The sequence below is a fragment of the Delphinapterus leucas genome, chromosome 5, assembly GCF_059928025.1.
Source record: "Delphinapterus leucas isolate spDelLeu-1000000601 "Yukka" chromosome 5, BTC_Dleu_Yukka2, whole genome shotgun sequence".
Classification (NCBI taxonomy): domain Eukaryota; kingdom Metazoa; phylum Chordata; class Mammalia; order Artiodactyla; family Monodontidae; genus Delphinapterus; species Delphinapterus leucas.
This window is the reverse complement of record NC_143133.1, coordinates 103,521,826-103,538,668: the sequence shown is the minus strand read 5'-3', so window position 1 is coordinate 103,538,668 and position 16,843 is coordinate 103,521,826. Positions and strand designations below refer to the sequence as shown.

At 38.2% G+C, this 16,843-nt stretch overlaps 1 long non-coding RNA gene across 4 annotated transcripts; it reads left to right on the top strand.

The window, feature by feature from the left end:
• Nucleotides 1-4,390: 4,390 nt before the first annotated feature.
• Nucleotides 4,391-16,366, top strand: LOC149749205 (uncharacterized). Of its 4 annotated transcripts, none has more exons than XR_016393364.1 (5): nt 4,391-4,587; nt 5,083-5,194; nt 8,235-8,308; nt 9,546-9,669; nt 11,595-16,366. It is a non-coding gene; the product is annotated as an uncharacterized LOC149749205 (long non-coding RNA). The 4 variants fall into 4 exon arrangements; XR_016393366.1 differs by lacking the exon at nt 4,391-4,587 and adding an exon at nt 4,629-4,881; XR_016393365.1 differs by lacking the exon at nt 4,391-4,587 and adding an exon at nt 4,629-4,968.
• The last annotated feature ends 477 nt before the right edge of the window (nt 16,367-16,843 follow it).

Sequence of the window (16,843 nt, the reverse complement as noted above, 5' to 3'; positions counted from 1 at the left end):
CATGTAGAAAAATATGAAATACTTAGGTATAAATCTAACAAAATATGTTCAAGATCTGTATGAGGAAAACTTCAAAACTCTGATGAAAGATATCAAAGAACTAAATAAATGGAGAGATATTTCATGTTCACAGATAGGGAGACTCAATCTTGTCAAGATGTCAGATCTCCCCAACTTGCTCTATAGATTTTACACAGTCCCAATCCAAATTCCAGTAAGTTATTTTGTGGATATAGACAAACTGATTCTAAAGTTTATGTGGAGAGGACCCAGAATAACCAAGACAATGTTGAAAGAGAAGAACAAAGTTGGAGAATTCAACTTCAAGGCTTACTATAAAGCTACAGTAATCAAGACAGTGTGCTATTGGTGAAAGAATAGGCAGATCAATAGAAGAGAATAGAAAGGCCAGAAATAGACTCACACAAGTACAGTTGACTAATCTTTGACAAAGGTGATAAAAGCAATTCAATGGTGAATATATAGCCTTTTCAACAACTGGTGCTGGGACAACTGGACATCCACATGCAAAAATATGAACCTAGACAAAGATCTTGCACCTTTCACAAAAATTAATGCAAAATGTATCATAGGCCTAAATGTAAAATACAAAACTATAAAACTCCTAGAAGATAACAGGAGAAAACCTATATACCTTGGGTATGGTAATGACTTTTTAGATACAACACCAAAGGCACAGTCCATGAAAGAAATAATCAATAAACTGGACTTCTTTAAAATTAAAAAATTTTGCTCCATTGAAGACACTGTCAAGAGAATGAGAAGATAAGTCACAGACTGAGAGAAAATATTTGCAAAAGACATATCTGATAAAGGACTGTTATCTAAAATGTATAAAGAACTATTAAAACTCAACAATAAGAAAACAAATAACCTACTTAAAATATGAGCAAAAGACCTTAACAGATGCCTCACCAAAGAAGATAAACAAGTAGCAAATAAGCATATGAAAAGATGCTCAACATCATATGTCACTAGGGAAATGCAAATTAAAACAATGAGTTACCACTTCACACCTATTAGAATGGCCAAAATCCAGAACACTGACAATACTGAATGCTGGTGAGGGTGTGGAGCAACGGGAACTCTCATTCATTGCTGGTAAGAATGCAAAATGGTACAGCTGCTTTGGAAGACAGTTTGGCAGTTTCTTACAAAACCAAACATACTCTTACCATATGGTCCAACAGTCATGTTCCTTTACCCAAGCGAGTTGAAAGCTTATGTCCTTACAATATGCTGCACAAAGATGTTTATGGCAGCTTTATTCATAATTGCCAAGACTCGGAAGCAACCAAGATTACCCATCAGTAGGTAAATAGATAAACTGTGGTATATCAGACAATGGAATATTATTGTTAATCAAGCCATGAAAAGATGGTGGAATTTTAAATGTGTATTACTAAATGATATGAGCCAATCTGTAAATGTTGCATACTGTATGATTCCAACTATATGACATTCTGGAAAAGGCAAAACTATGGAGACAGTAAAAAGATCAGTGGTTGCCAGGGATAGGGAGGAGGGAAGAATGACTAGGTGAAGCATAGGACTTTTAGGACAGTGAAAATACTCTGTATGATACTGTAATGATAAATACATATCAGGGCTTCCCTGGTGGCACAGTGGTTGAGAGTCCGCCTGCCGATGCAGGGGACACGGGTTCATGCCCCAGTCCGGGAATATCCCACATGCCGTGTAGCAGCTGGGCCCGTGAGCCATGACCGCTGAGCCTGCGCATCTGGAGCCTGTGCTTCGCAATGGGAGAGGCCACAACAGTGAGAGGCCCGCGTGCCACAAAAAAAAAAAAAAAATTCATATCATTATACATTTGTGCAAACTCATAGAATATAACACCAAGAGTGAACCCTAAAGTACACTATGGACTTTGGGTGATAACGCTGTCAATGTAGGTTCACCCTTGGTAACAAATATACCACTCTGGTGGATAATGTTGATAGTGGGGAAGGCTGTGCATATGTGGGGGTAAAGGGTAAAGTCTTAAAAAATGAGCTTATTTATCCTCTATGTTTGAAAGTTAATTTTACTGAGAATATTTGTAGACTGGATGTGGTAGCACTTGATATTCCACTATTGCCACTGAAAAATCAGCTCAGTTTGGCGGTTCTTCAGTGGTAAGGCCTCTTCTCTTTCCTGGCCTTTCCTTTTTCTCTTTGAGATTCTACAGTTTCACCCTGTTGTGTCTAGCTATCCATTCCTTCTTACCTTGTTTGAGATTCATTGGGTTTCTTGTACCAGATAATTTGTTCTTTTCATTCATTCTGGAAATTTGTAAGCCACTATCTCTCAAAGTAATTTCTTTCCTTTTTCTATTTTCTCATTTTTCTATTTTCTATTTATTTCTATTTCTATTTATCTCCTTTTTCTATTTTCTTTTTCTATTTTCTCCTTTAACTTTCAAGTATGTGAGACTTTTACTTTTCTCAAAAATAAGCTTCTTAGAAATTACTTCATCTTTGTCAAAGGCCATAGAAAATATATCCTGTGTAGGGATTTCTGGACTTGTCCTTATAATCCACCTAAACTGTGATCTTCCTGAATTGTCCTCTGTTGTGAAAAGCAAATTGCTTAGAGTTTGAGAAAGTACAATAACACAATATAATATTTTACATTGATGAATTCATTTGGTGGGATTCACAGCAACCTGATTTTTGGCAATATGGCTGCCAAGTTTTCAATTATCTGTAATATCACTGAAACTAGATTGTCATCAAGATGACCCAGTCTTATTGATCATAGAGAATGACAGAAATGTTCCATGATGGAAAAGGAGTGGGTAGCATCACCAATCAATGCCATCTGCAGATTTTTTATATAGATATTGGAAATTTGGGCCATAACAAATTGACAAGGAGTTTCTAGGACTGCTAATGTATGGCATGAGTATAAAGCTACCTTTTTAAAAGGGATTTACAACTCATTTTTATCATTTGATTTTTAAAAACCTCCTCTTCACCTGTTAATGAAGAGTCAAGACTGCTAATTTAATCTCATCAGCCACTGTGAAGTCATAAACAATAGAGAAATGGATGATAAAGTAATTCACAGCTAGTGAAGGTCTCCATCTGGAAATATTTGAAAGATAATTTATCAGAGTAAATATTCAAATGCCTCTGCTTCAGTATATTTCTTAACATTTGGAAGAAGCATATCCTGAATGAGAATCTGTAGGGAAGTACTAGTAATAGCATTCAGTATGGCTGCGTCCATTTTTGCCATATCACCTTGTAAAATGAGTGAAATCAGTTATTGCCAGAGAGCTCAGTTTTGCCCAGAGCTTGCAATGGTGAGAAGCATGAACAAACTGTGAACTGTTTGTATATTAAAATGACAGTGGCACAGTTAATCAATTGCTTTTGCCTTAGTAACCTTAAGCAAGAAAAACTAAGCAGCAGTGTTAAGCCAGCTGGACAGGCTGGGAGGAGAGTGAAGATGCCATTTGTTTAGATGGAACATCTTGGAGACAAAAATCATCCTGGAATATATACAGAATACCCTTGCAACTGGTTTATTGCCTGCCTACTCTGTGCAACTTGGTTCCAGTTCTCACAACACTTGCATTGGTCATGAAGAGCAAGGGTACCCACCCCCTGGGCCACGGACAAGTACTGGTCTGTGGCCTGTTAAGAACCGTGCCACACAGCAGGAGATGATCAGGGGGCAAGTGAGGGAAGCTTCATCTGTATTTACAGCTGCTCCCTATTGCTCGCATTGCTGCCTGAGCTCCTCCTCCTATCAGATCAGCGGTGGTATTAGATTCTTATAGGAGCTCGAACCCTACTGTGAACTGAGCATGCAAGGGGTCTAGGTTGTGCACTCCTTATGAGAATCTAATGCCTGATATCTGAGGTGGAGCTGAGATGGTGATGTTAGCACTGGGGAGTGGCTGCAAATACAGACAATCATTAGCAGAGAGGTTTGACTGCACAGAGACCATAATAAATCAATTGCTTGCAGAGTCATATCAAAACACTGCCAGTGAGTGGCAAGTGAAATTAAGCTCAGGGGTCCCACTGATTCTGAATTATGGTGAATTGTATAATTACTTCATTATGTATTACAATGCAATAATAATAGAAATAAAGTGCACAATAAATGTAATACGCTTGAATCATCCCCAAACCGTCCCCCCTACCCCGTCCATGGAAAAATTGTCTTCCATGAAACCAGTCCCTGATACCAAAAAGGTTGGGGACTGCTGATGAAGAGGATCAAGAGTAACTGCAAGGGAAGCTTTGAGAAACAAACAAAATTCTTAAGTTTAGTATGACAATTACTGAGAGCTTGTATGTTGCAGGAACTGACTGTCTAGGCGTTAGGACTCATAGAACAAGCAGCTAGGGCTCCACCCTCATATAATCATATAAACTAATGCAGCCATATAAAACAATATAAAAGACATGCTACTCTAGACTCCCTGTCACAATGTGAGCTGACTGTTCATTAGTGCGTGAGCCAGGTTCACCCTACTCTGATAAAAAGATAAGGCTGACGTTGCTTTTGACACAGAAAGCTCCATTGTGAGGCTCTGGCACTTGAGAAAAGGTATGCCTCAGACCTGATTCAATTCTTGGAAGACAGGGTAAGGAAGCTGGAAATGCTTTTCCAGGGAGCTGTACCAGTGAGGCAGCCATCAGTCATTAATTCTCAAGAAACAAAGTCTTTGATTCCAGTGTCAGTGACAGGTCCATACTTGTTAGTGCTTCTTCATCTTAGTTTGCCCCAGACTACCAGCTAGAGTTCATTGTTACTCTGTCCTCACCAACAGCAAGCAGAGGCAAACATGCCTGAGAGATGAATGCTTGCTCAGAAGCAGAAGAAAATAGAAGTTGGAAGCAGGTTATGCATTATCTGTTTGCACTGAGGAGCAACAATGCAGTCAGCTCCATGCAGTTTGTAAAAGCTTCAAAAACAGAACTTCCAAGGGTGGAGTAAAGAACCAACCAATTCGTATTCCAATTAAACTAAATAAGTGCAGACTTTCTTACTCATATTATCTATTTTCCCCATTTCCTGGCTTAAAAAAAATTTTTTTTTCAGGTTGATATCTACATTAATGGAGAACATGTTGAAACCTTTCAGGAAGATCTCACATTTACACTGGACACATTGACTCCACCAAACTTACCCAAGATAGATGATGACCTAAAAGGTATGTTCATTTTCGCTATCTGGTATTTTCTGCCAAAGCAGTTATTCTCTCCATTTTACATTACTTATTCTTTCTTCCAATGTATGTTTTGGGGTCTATAAAGATGATATGGCAAGTATGTAGGACACTGTGGCAAGAAGTACTAGTGTGGTTTCCCTGAGGCCAGGGCCTGGTGAGACCTGGGAGTAGCATGCAGGACAGAGCTGGGGGTTTAGTTCATGAAAGAGACTGAGTAGACTTAACAGGCTCCACTTTTCAGGGAGAAAGATGATGAGCCTACAATTCCACTTGATCTCTCCTCTCTTCCAGGATGAAAGGATCCAAGCACATATAAAGGTTATTGTTGCATAAATCAAGAATTGGTCTGCACAAATGGAAGGCTAGATTTTAGCCTGGATTCTGAGAGGCAAACTTTCAGAAAAATGATCCTCTCCTACGAGGAGGGAGAGGTAACACTCTAGTGAAGGTAGGAAGGGCACACAAAAGGCAATCGTGGTTATGGGAAATAGTCATGAAGCATTTGAATCAGAAAGAGAGGGAGAGCTTAGGAAGGCTCTCAGCCTTTTAGAGACTCAGTTTCAGGAAACTAAAATAAATCCACAAGTCTACTCTGACTTGTCATGCTACTCCCCACGTTTGGATCAGCTTCCAACATTTTATCCCTTGTGCTTTCACTGTTGTGAAATATCTCTAAGAATTCCTTTAAGGTGAAGATTTTCTTTCAGCAGGCATCATTTCTTCTGGGACATCTTCATCCTTTCAATCACAATCATTTTCTTCCTTTATGTTGATAAGTTTGCCTTCACTCATTTCTTCTGCCTGCACATCTAGTCTTTCAAATGTTGACAGTGTCAGCATTCCTCCTGTCAGCTCTTCCTTCTGTAATTCCTTTACAACTGATCTGAATTTTACTTCCCCTGATATCACTTATCCTTTTTTTGGTACACCTTCATCTTTCTTGGCCAGGTCTCTCTTCCAGTGATCCATTTTTGTAAAATGTTGTGTGGGTTTGTCACTGACAAACAGGGAAGCAACACACACTTTGTGTGTGCATGAACTGAATAATGACCTTGCAATTACATCCAGTCGATATATCTTGGTAACTGAAATCAGAACCATGCTGTTGGGGGACTAATGTTAATCAACCAAATTTTGATAACTGAAATTTTTGCATATTGGAAATGTGCAAAGTGAGGACTGCCTATGTATTCAAAGCTTTTACAGTGTAATTGTCCATGTGCTTCTTGGCATAAATGTGATTTTTGTATGCTTATGAAATTTGCTTTAAAGGTATTTTACAATTGACGATTTTTTTTCCCGCTTTTTGGACTAGTTTTCTTATTAATTCATTTTAAGGAGGTCTTATTGGTATTGCACATTTTTTATCTTTATCTTGGTGAACTGGTATTTATTGCATAGTTCCCTGTATTAAATTAAATGCTTTTCAACCTTAGAGAGTATCTATAAAATTTTGTTCTCCCAGGAAGATGAATTGTGAATTTAGTGTCTAAACAAAATGTTATTTTCCCACAAAAGCATTATTGTTGACAGAAAAAAAAAAATGAACATGAGGGTTGTGAGTTAAGTTTTATTTGGGGCAAAATGAGGACTACAGCCCAGGAGACAGCCTCTCAAATAGCTCTGAGGAAGTGCTCTGAAGAAGAAGGGGGAAAGTCGGTGTTATATATGATTTTAGTGAAGGGGCTATGAGCAGTTACACACACATTTTGCAGAGTCATGAGGAGCAGATGTCTCCATTAATGATTTTAGTGCTTTTTCAAGATGTGAGAAGATACAAGAAATTGGGCTCATACAGTCTTCTGAAAATATCAACTATCTGAAAGCCTATTTGCCAGTTTTTTCCAAAGCACAGAGTGCCTCCTTCCTGATCTCCACTGTGAACTCCTTTCAGGGTGTGTTGAAGGTCAGCGACTGCAGTGGCTAGTGACCTAATCCTTGTAGAGGCAGATGGCAAGTGACAATTTTTACTTGGCATCATAAAAAGAAAAAATCTGAATATTTTTTCTTCCCATTTGTTAAATGGCACTGTAGATATTTAACTTTCTAGCAATTATGCAGGTCCAACTCATTTAGGATGTTGTGAATATCTCAACTGACATCATCACCTACTCTCATTATTTTTTCTGATTTTTAAAAATTTTTATTGGAGTATAGTTGATTTACAATGTTGTGTTAGTTTTAGGTGTACAGCAAAGTGAATCAGCTATACATATACATATATCCACTCTTTTTTTTTGAGATTCTTTTCCCATATAGGCCACTACAGAGTACTGAGTAGAGTTCCCTGTGCTATACAGCAGGTCAAAATACACAAACAGCTCATGCAGCTCAATATCAAAAAAACAAACAACCCAATCCAAAAATGGGTGGAAGATCTAAACAGATATTTCTCCAAAGAAGACATACAGATGGCCAAAAAAGCACATGAAAAGATGCTCAACATCACTAATTATTAGAGCAATGCAAATCAAAACTACAATGAGGTATTACCTCACACAAGTCAGAATGGCCATCATAAAAACATCTACAAACAATAAGTACTGGAGAGGGTATGGAGAAAAGGGAACCCTCCTACACTCTTGGTGAGAATGTAAATTGGTACAACCACTATGGAGGACAGTATGGAGGTTCCTTAAAAAACTAAAATTAGAGCTACCATATGATCCAACAATCCCACTCCTGGGCGTATACCTGGAGAAAACCATAATTTGAAAAGATACATGCACCCCAGTGTTCATTGCAGCACCTACTCTTATTTTATTATTGGCTTTACATAAAAATTGGATTTTTTAAAGCAAAGCATATTTATGCCACATAAATGTTAAGCTTTCTTAGAAGTCTAAAGGAACATATATCCAACCTACAGTACTGAGAGAAGATTCCTCCAAAAAGAGATTATCTAATTTTGACCAAATAAGCTGCTCTGTATAACACCCAAATTGGAACAGCCATATTCCATATGACCACCTCTTAATTTTTTATGTCTCTTCAATTTTCTTCCATTGGTATATCTACCAAGTGGCTCACTGACTTATCGCTTAGAAGATCTGGCCTATACAAGAAGTGGGGACAAAGGCAACTCTGTGAATATAGGTATGTTTTGCTTATAAAAACTAGTCTTTACATCTCTAAAATTGATTTCAGTCATTTAGTAAGTATTCATTTGGATTCAAACAATTAAAATTTTTGTTTACTATACTGGTTAAGTTACATTAAGTTGTCCAATACTATATAGCTATTTTCTTACTAATATAACAAATAAATAAAACAAAAATGTGTGCTTAAAATAATTCACGGCTCTCAGTATAATAAATCATTTTCACCAAAAATAAATATTTTAAACACACCTGGCCAGAAAATCCAGTCCTATTTCATAGTATTATAATGCATTTCTTCTTTGAGTTGGCCTTTTGCCAAGAGTTCCCTTTAAATCTTCCTTTCCCTAATGTTCTCTAAATAGTAAAGTAAAGAAGGCACATCTACAAGTTCCTTTTAAAGATGCCTGTGTCTTCAGTCCTATAAACAGTGACTACATTGACACTCCATTTATACCAGGCGAGCAATCTGGGTTATAGCCACAGTTAGTGTGTGTGTGTGTCAGCTTTACCAACACCTGCTATGTTTATTTGAGCTGTTTGAGTTGAGGTGACTAAAAGGAATGGATTAGCCAACCTTTTATTCCTGATGATAAAAGAGAAGAGTTTGCATCTGCAAAAAAATTGAGATACTTATATCTGCTAATTTTTACTCAAAAAAAAAAAATTCCCTCGAATATCAGTTGTGGGTGGGAATAGAGCAGTGAGCATGATAGTCAAGGTCCTTGACCTCTAAAACTCATAGTCTTTTGAAGTTAATATCCTTCATTTGATTTTGCATCTATCTTCCATCCCCTTATATGATATATGCTTAGTTTCAAAACGTAAAGGAATGAAAATAAATTTTCTTAGAATTTCATAATGCCCCTTGAGATAATTATGGCTGACAGATAAAACAAGGAATGCCTTGTAAAATCTGAATTTCAGATAAACAATGAATAATTTTTAGTATAAGTATGCCCCATACCCTAAATTAGACATACCTAAATCTGGCAACCCTAAATTAGAGAAACTCTGGACATTGCCAAAACAGGGAGAATGACATTCACCGCCAGGAGACTCACTCTGATGGCAACAATTTGACGCTGTGTTCCCACCAAGTCCCCCCATCTCTCCCATCCCCACCTGACACACAGTATCCTCACTGAATCAGAGTAAGATACTTCAAATTATCAAGTCATCTTGATCGATCTTCAGCATAAGTGCTTATGAATGTGCTGTTTTGTATACAATAGGCATCATAACACGGCACCCTCTCTACTACCCGTACTTAAAAAGATTTCTAACTGCTCAAGCCATGGAAGATTATTTCCAGCATATTCTGCATAAAGAGCTGCCTGAAGGGAATTCAGTTATAAGGTATGGCTCATCTTAAGTGATTGAATTACCACATCTATATTTAGGACTTATAAATAGGTGGGGGTGTTGATTTTGAATTAGGAGATCAATAGCTTTTATTTTGATCCTAGGACTTTTATCTTTTGCCCACATTATGGGAAGAACAAAAAAGGAGAAGACTTGATCTTTATTCTTCAAAATGAATTGGTGGTCTTGCTAAATTGGCATGCTTTCTACACCTGTTCAATTGACAAGATTTGGAGCATCTAGAGGTCAACATGAGACCCTTTGATACATGTTGAACTGGGTGGTCCAAATACTAAACCTGGGAGATGGGAGAGAGCTGTGTGCCATGGGCTAGGGAAAAACATGATGGAAATGGTATATTGGCTCTTTAAATGTTGCCTCAGTTTCAGAATCTTAATATAATTGAATCATATGCCAGAGAATATTTATTAAAGAAATGTAAATTTCTTTTGGTTGCTCAATCTAAGTGAAATGTAAATAGTCTAACTTTTTTAAAATTAGAGTTTTTAAAGACATAAGAAATATTTTAAAAATATGGGATAGTATATACATTTTAAAACTCTAAATTATATATGTATTGTTTGACATGATTATGTTGTTTTCTTTAAAGATAATATTTGCAATGAAAATATAAACTATACAATTTTTTCTTTTAATCATATTATGAGTTCATTATTATTTAACTTCATTTTCTGATAGCTGACTTTTAGAAATTCATATATCTTAGTTTAATCTAAGGCTAGAGGATTGAAGTCTATATAATAGATGAATAATAGATGAAATAATTAGATGAATTTATTTACCATCTATTATCAACGATTAGAACATTCAAAGCTAAAGGTAGTATAATAGATGGTACTACTTCTATATAAATAATCTTTTTCTGTAGTCTTTGATTTTGGAATGTGGTCCTACTTAAAAACATTGTAAGTCTTCTTTATTTTCGTTCATTAGTGTTTTATGCCTGACTAAAAGCAACAGGGAGGCTCTACATTATTTTTGGCACTGCTTCACCCCAAAATAAAGCTAGTTGGCACTCCTTCACACTCTAGGTGGGTTTTATGAAGTGCTCTGCCTTATATTAGATGTCTGAAAATGTCAGATCATTAGCTCTTGGGGCTGAAAAGTGCTGCTGGAGTTTGATAAACAAAATTAGAAGGCAGTTTATGCAAGAGTTTTGGGAAGACAGACAAGAACCAAAATCAGACAGGTCACCATCAGTGTTTTGAGTGGGAAGAGAGTTTGAAATGGGCTGGGATTGAAGAATCACTGGGGCAAGTCTCAGTAGAGGACCATGGCCCAGTAAACCGGGTCAAAACAGGGCGAAGCTGTTCGCAGGTTGAAACCTATTGTCTTAGCCAAACAGGACAGGCTCAGGAAGGCTGAGGTCATGATCGGATGAGTTAGGAGGCCTACCAAGAATTTCTTAAGGAACATAAGACAGCCAGATAAGCAGAAGCTGAGGTCTAGCCCTGAGCTAGTACTAAGTATCAGTTCCTCTAAGTTGTTTCAGTGAGCTCTGTTAAACTTAGACGTTTCCTCTGCCTGGGCAAGGTCAAGCCTTCCATAGGTGGCTCTGCTACTATGTCTATTTCCAGGACATGTTTATTGGGGCAAATCAGCAGCTATATTTTCACCCCCAAACCCTGAGCTGGGTTTGTGTGGGAAGCCTCAGCAGGGGCCCTCTTCCAGGCTGAGTCCTCGGATTTCCTTTAAGCCTCCTTTGTGGGACTTTTATTACTGTGATCGCTCCCCACCCCCACATCTGGGGCCAAGGGCCAGGCTTCTAAATCCAGGATTTGAATCAGGGCTTAGACATACGTTGTCTATAAAAATGTTTCTGAATTGGCAATAATTAATCTCCCGTGCAACTTGGAAAAAAATCTAGGAGTAACTCTGCTACTGTCTCCTTATCAAAGCTTTTAAACCTACTGAACTCTGGGCTTCTCTGGTGGCGCAGTGGTTAAGAATCCGCCTGCCAATGCAGAGGACAAGGGTTCGAGCCCTGGTCCGGGAAGATACTACATGCCGCGGAGCAACTAAACCCATGTGCCACAACTACTGAGCCTGCGCTCTAGAGCCCGCAAGCCACAACTACTGAGCCCGTGTGCCACAACTACTGAAGCCCGCGCGCCTAGAGCCCATGCTCTGCAACAAGAGAAGCCACCACAATGAGAAGCCCGTACACCGCAACGAAGAGTAGCCCCCACTCGCTGCAAACAGAGAAGGCCCGCACACAGCAACGAAGACCCAACGCAGCCAAAAATTTAAAAAATGAAATTTAAATTAAAAAATTAAAAAAAAAAAAGAATTCCAAGCACATTAAAAAAAAAAAACAAACTACTGAACGCTGATATTAGGTTTCTAAGTGTTACTGGGGAAGGCTGTATCCAGTGTGATTTGATTCTCCTGTAGTGTCAGGCCACCTAATGTCAGATAAGGGATTCTCAACACAGGGCATTAAGAAATTAATGGGAGTTTTTTCAGTTATCACAATGACAGGTGAACAATCCTGACATTGAGTGGACAGGAGCCAGTGATGCTAAACTTTCTGTAATACACAAGACAGTCCTGCAAAACCAAGAGTTACCTCACATAGAATTCCCACAGCACACCCATGGTTGACAATACTTGTAGAGATCTCTGGTTGACTCCCAGCCGCATGCCCACTAGTAACTATCCCAAACTTTTCCTGTTCTCAGAACCACTTAGTTACTGCCATAATTTCACATTCTTGTTTGCTCAGACTTTTCATATTATTCAACAAAACTTAGTCAAATTCCCCCCCTCTTCCCCTTACTATTCTCCATCTGTACCCACCCTGTTCTCCTGCCTGCCCTCTCAGAGAAAGAAATCTTTCCAAGGATGGCAACAGCTCCACCCAAGGTGTTGGTCCCACCCCACCCCATGCTATCCCAGTTCTGTCTCTTGCATCTTCAATGCCTTGCCAGTCCCTTCTTCCCCTTAGAAAAGTGCTTGAGTTTTCCTATCCCAAATGTCAAATAAAAGCAAAACCAAAAACTCTTAAACCTGCTACTTACCCCCTCAAATTAACATTCCATTTCATTTCTTTATCATCTACTGGCTCCCAAAACCCTCAAAATCTGGTTTCCACTCCCCAGTTCTGCTCTCTTGAAGGTTACCTAAATGATCAGTTGCCAGACCACTCACTCTTCAAATTCCTTGCATTTCTCTGAAAAACTGCATCCTTGATAAACCCCTGACTAAAGATCATTCCTCCTCCCGTTGCTTCAGTTGCTTCTCGATGTTCCCAAGAAGACTAGGGCCAACCACACCATACGAGCATCTTCATTTTCCTGAGCTCCATTTTGGTATTTCCCTCTCTGTACATGGGCAGGATTCTGGCTGTTCCATCTTCAGGGCTCCTTTTCCTCATCCTTTTTCCATACACTGGATACAGGTGTTGGCTGCACTCACTGTCCTTAGCCTTCTTCTCAACTAGGTGAAGGATCCTGAAACCTACACATATAACTAACCATAACTCCCTCTCTTGAACTCTAGGCTAGGCTGCCAGCTACCTGACAGATAATTCCGTCCAATTGTTCATTATCACTCCTTAAATTTAACAAAATAAAATCTAAAACATTCTAGTGTGTTTCTTTTATAGCACCTTAAGTTTGGTGATTATTTTTATAGGTGACTGTCTCCACTATCAGTCTAAGGACTCCTTGAAGACAAGGATGGTTTCTTATTTAATTTTTGCTCTAGTATCTAGTGTTTTAAAAATGTTATTTGATAGGAAAGAAATTGATGAGTGAGTGAATACTTAAAGTTCTTTTAAAAAATAGATTATGTACTTCATATCTGTGGTCCAATGCCTAGCACAGCGCTTGGCACATTGTAGGTACCACACAGATATTTTTTGAATGAATTTGTCTCCTCTTCTTCCAAGCCAGCTTGTGCTATTTTCTTTCCTACCAATGTCAATGATACTACTATTTTCCTAGGAAGCCAAGGTGAAAACCTCAATCTTTTTGATCCTTCTATGGTCATCAAATCCAATGAGTCACCAAGTCTGATAAGTCTCCCTCAAAGATTTTATTTTTTTTTAATTTTTTAATACATTTTTTCACTGTCATCATGCTTCCACTTAGACCAGTGTGCTTCCACTTAGACCAGTATTTTCCAGTCTGCGATCAAATAGTCTGTCAGGGTTTGATAGAGGGTACGCTAAATAAACAAACACACAAATAACTAGCTCAACAGGAGCAAATGAGTTTAGGAGGGATCAGAATAAGTTAAGAACCCCCTTTTACTTAACAGCCTCTCTGAACCTTTAATTGGCTAAAATATATTGTATCTTTAAAAAGCAATATAATTTATTATATAGAGTTTTGCAGATTTATTTTACCATGGAAGCATCTTTCTGATGTTACATCAATTTACATCTCCTGAAGGAGAGTTCCATAGAGTGTAAGTTTGGAAAATATAGGCCCAAACTACCAAAATAGCATCCTAATTGCTTTCCTTGACTTCAGCTCATCTTTTTTTCCAAATCTATTATTAAAAAGAATGGTTAAACTAGTTTTCATGAAATCCATCTCTGATACATTATTCTCTTGTTTACTGCACCAACACTCCCCCCCCCAAAAAAAACTGGTAATTCTTAATGGCTCCCAGTGATTTACCTCATAAACTTTCCAAACATCCGATTCTGTAGCATGATGCAATGGACAGAATAAATTAGACAATGCTGCATTAGCAAACAGTTCACAAATCTCAGTGGGTTAAAACAGCAAATGTTTATTTTTCCTCATGTTGTGTGTCCATCACATGTCAGCAGGGAGACACTGCTCATCTTTAGTGGCTCAGGGACTTGCTGATGGACTCTTGCCAAAGGGAAGAGTGTCTTGTACTGGCAATTAAATACTTGGACCAGGAAATGACACGTGTCATTTCTGCTTAACTTAGTGGCCAAAACTAGTCACATGATCCCATCCCAACATAAGAGGGACAGGAAGTGCAATTATATGCCTGAAAGGGGGTGAAACTGGAAATATTTGGCAAACAACACTGACTACCACACATAGCGTTCTTGCTTTTTATGATTTTCTCTAATCTATCTCTTTTAGTTTATTTCTTTTATCATTCACCCTACATTTCAGTCAACCTAGGTCATTTCTGCCATTCATTCAATAACCAGTAAATGTTTATTGTGTACCTACTGTGTGTCAGGCACTGTGATAAGACTGGGAAGACAACAGTGAACAAGCTCCAGGGAGGGAGACAGACAATGAACAGTCAATTCCGTTACTAAGTGATGAGGGCCACATGGGACTGGGGGAGCCCAGAGGATAAATTGGCAACTGATCCCAGCCTCGTGTGTATGGGGGTAAAGGGCTTGGAAGCAGGTGGAAGCAAAAGTGAGAGATACTTGATTGAGTCTTGAAGAACAAGTAAGTGTCAGTTTGCTGAGATGGAAGAAAGGAGGTAGCTTGGGTAGGAGGAGGAAATGAGAGAAAGGCATTCCAAGTTCAGGGAGTAGAGAGGGAATTTGCATGTAGGATATAGAAACAGATGAGGCTGAGGATGGGGGCCTTGGTCGGGACATGGAGGGCCTCTTTGCCACACTACAGAGCCTGGACTTTATCTTCCCCAAAGTGTAACTGGGGTTTTCCCAGCTCCGTGTCTTGGATCTCACCGTTTCTAACAACCTGCCCTTTTCCATCCATCTTCTCACAGCCAAATACAGATATCTATCCTTATAAACCCTAGCCCAAATGATCCTTCCCCTGTGAATGGTCCTTAATTGTCCCAGACAGAAGTAATCTGCACCTTTTACTGTTTAATCGCTTTCTGCTTTGTTTTACTTGCCTGTCCATCTTGTAGTAAAATTGTTGGATCATCACCTTCTTGAAGGATTGGGAGTATGTTTTGATCTTCCTCTACCCTGTCCTTACATTCTTTCCTTCTGGGCACCAAGCACATAGTAGATGATCTATAAATATTTGTGATCACTTTTTCATCGATTTTTAGTTATCAATTTAGTAGTGAAGAGAAAATATCTTTTTCAATAAGAAAATATCTTTAGGAAGGAAATTATTAAATGTACTTCTTTTTTGACAGTTTTTTTGGGGGTATTTTAAAATACTTTGAATTATTAAATTGTATCATTTGGGGAATGAATTTTTGAAAATGGAAAGTAAAGTTATTGGAGGAAAGGTTAGAAACTTTAATTTGTGGAAGGGAATTATAAGGAATATGTTAAGATGTTTTAGTTCCTAAAGGTTTACTTTTTAAGATTTATTTTTATGTAGGTGGAAAGATTCATTCAACTGTTTTTTCCACACACATTGTGAATGTCATTTATGAATAGTTATGTAATAAAATAAAAGCATTTTAGGAAAATGTACATTTTTCATGTTTCTAAATTTTTTAGGTTTCTGCCTTTAAAGAAAAACACTTCTGTCTCCAGGGAGATTAGTTTGCATCATAATGGAGGTATTCTGTCAGAAAAAGCAAGCCTTATACATTCTATTGTTCTTCAGTTTGTTTCAGTGACTATTCTGTATTATAATAAAGTACATTCCCTAAGAATGTAATAGTTTCTTAAATATTCAGCATTAAATGAAGTTTAATCTTGTGTGTGTGGATTTATGCCCACATGGGGGTTTCTGCAAGAGACAGTTTACTAAAACACACTGTGTCCTGAAGTCGGAGTCACCTAAACCCACCCACTCTTTACCTTAAATATTTAAGCACATCAATAGTCATTGATCTCTAAGGATGTTGATAAGGTTTCTACTGGTTCATCCCCACACTCTCACACTGCCCCCTTTCTTATTTGTAAGAGGTCCTGAGATTAGAGCCATTTGCACTAGGGACTGAAAAAATAATTACCCTGTGTAATTCCAACTTTGTGTTTATTAACAACTTTCCCTAATCAGGTCGGCAGTTGGGCTAAAGAGCACCAACAGCATGGGGTGTTGAATTTAAATATTAGTCCAGAATACAATAATTTAAAAATAGTATGGCCATTATTGGCATTTGGATAATCTTGGAATCTATACTTTGAAGAACCAAATTCTGGGAAATGTGTAGAGCTAGAAAAGCCATTTCTGATTTTGTTACCTAGGCAAGCATGTGGCTACCACATGGCTTTCCTTCTGGCCAGCAATACCACAACCCACCCACCTCCCTCACCACA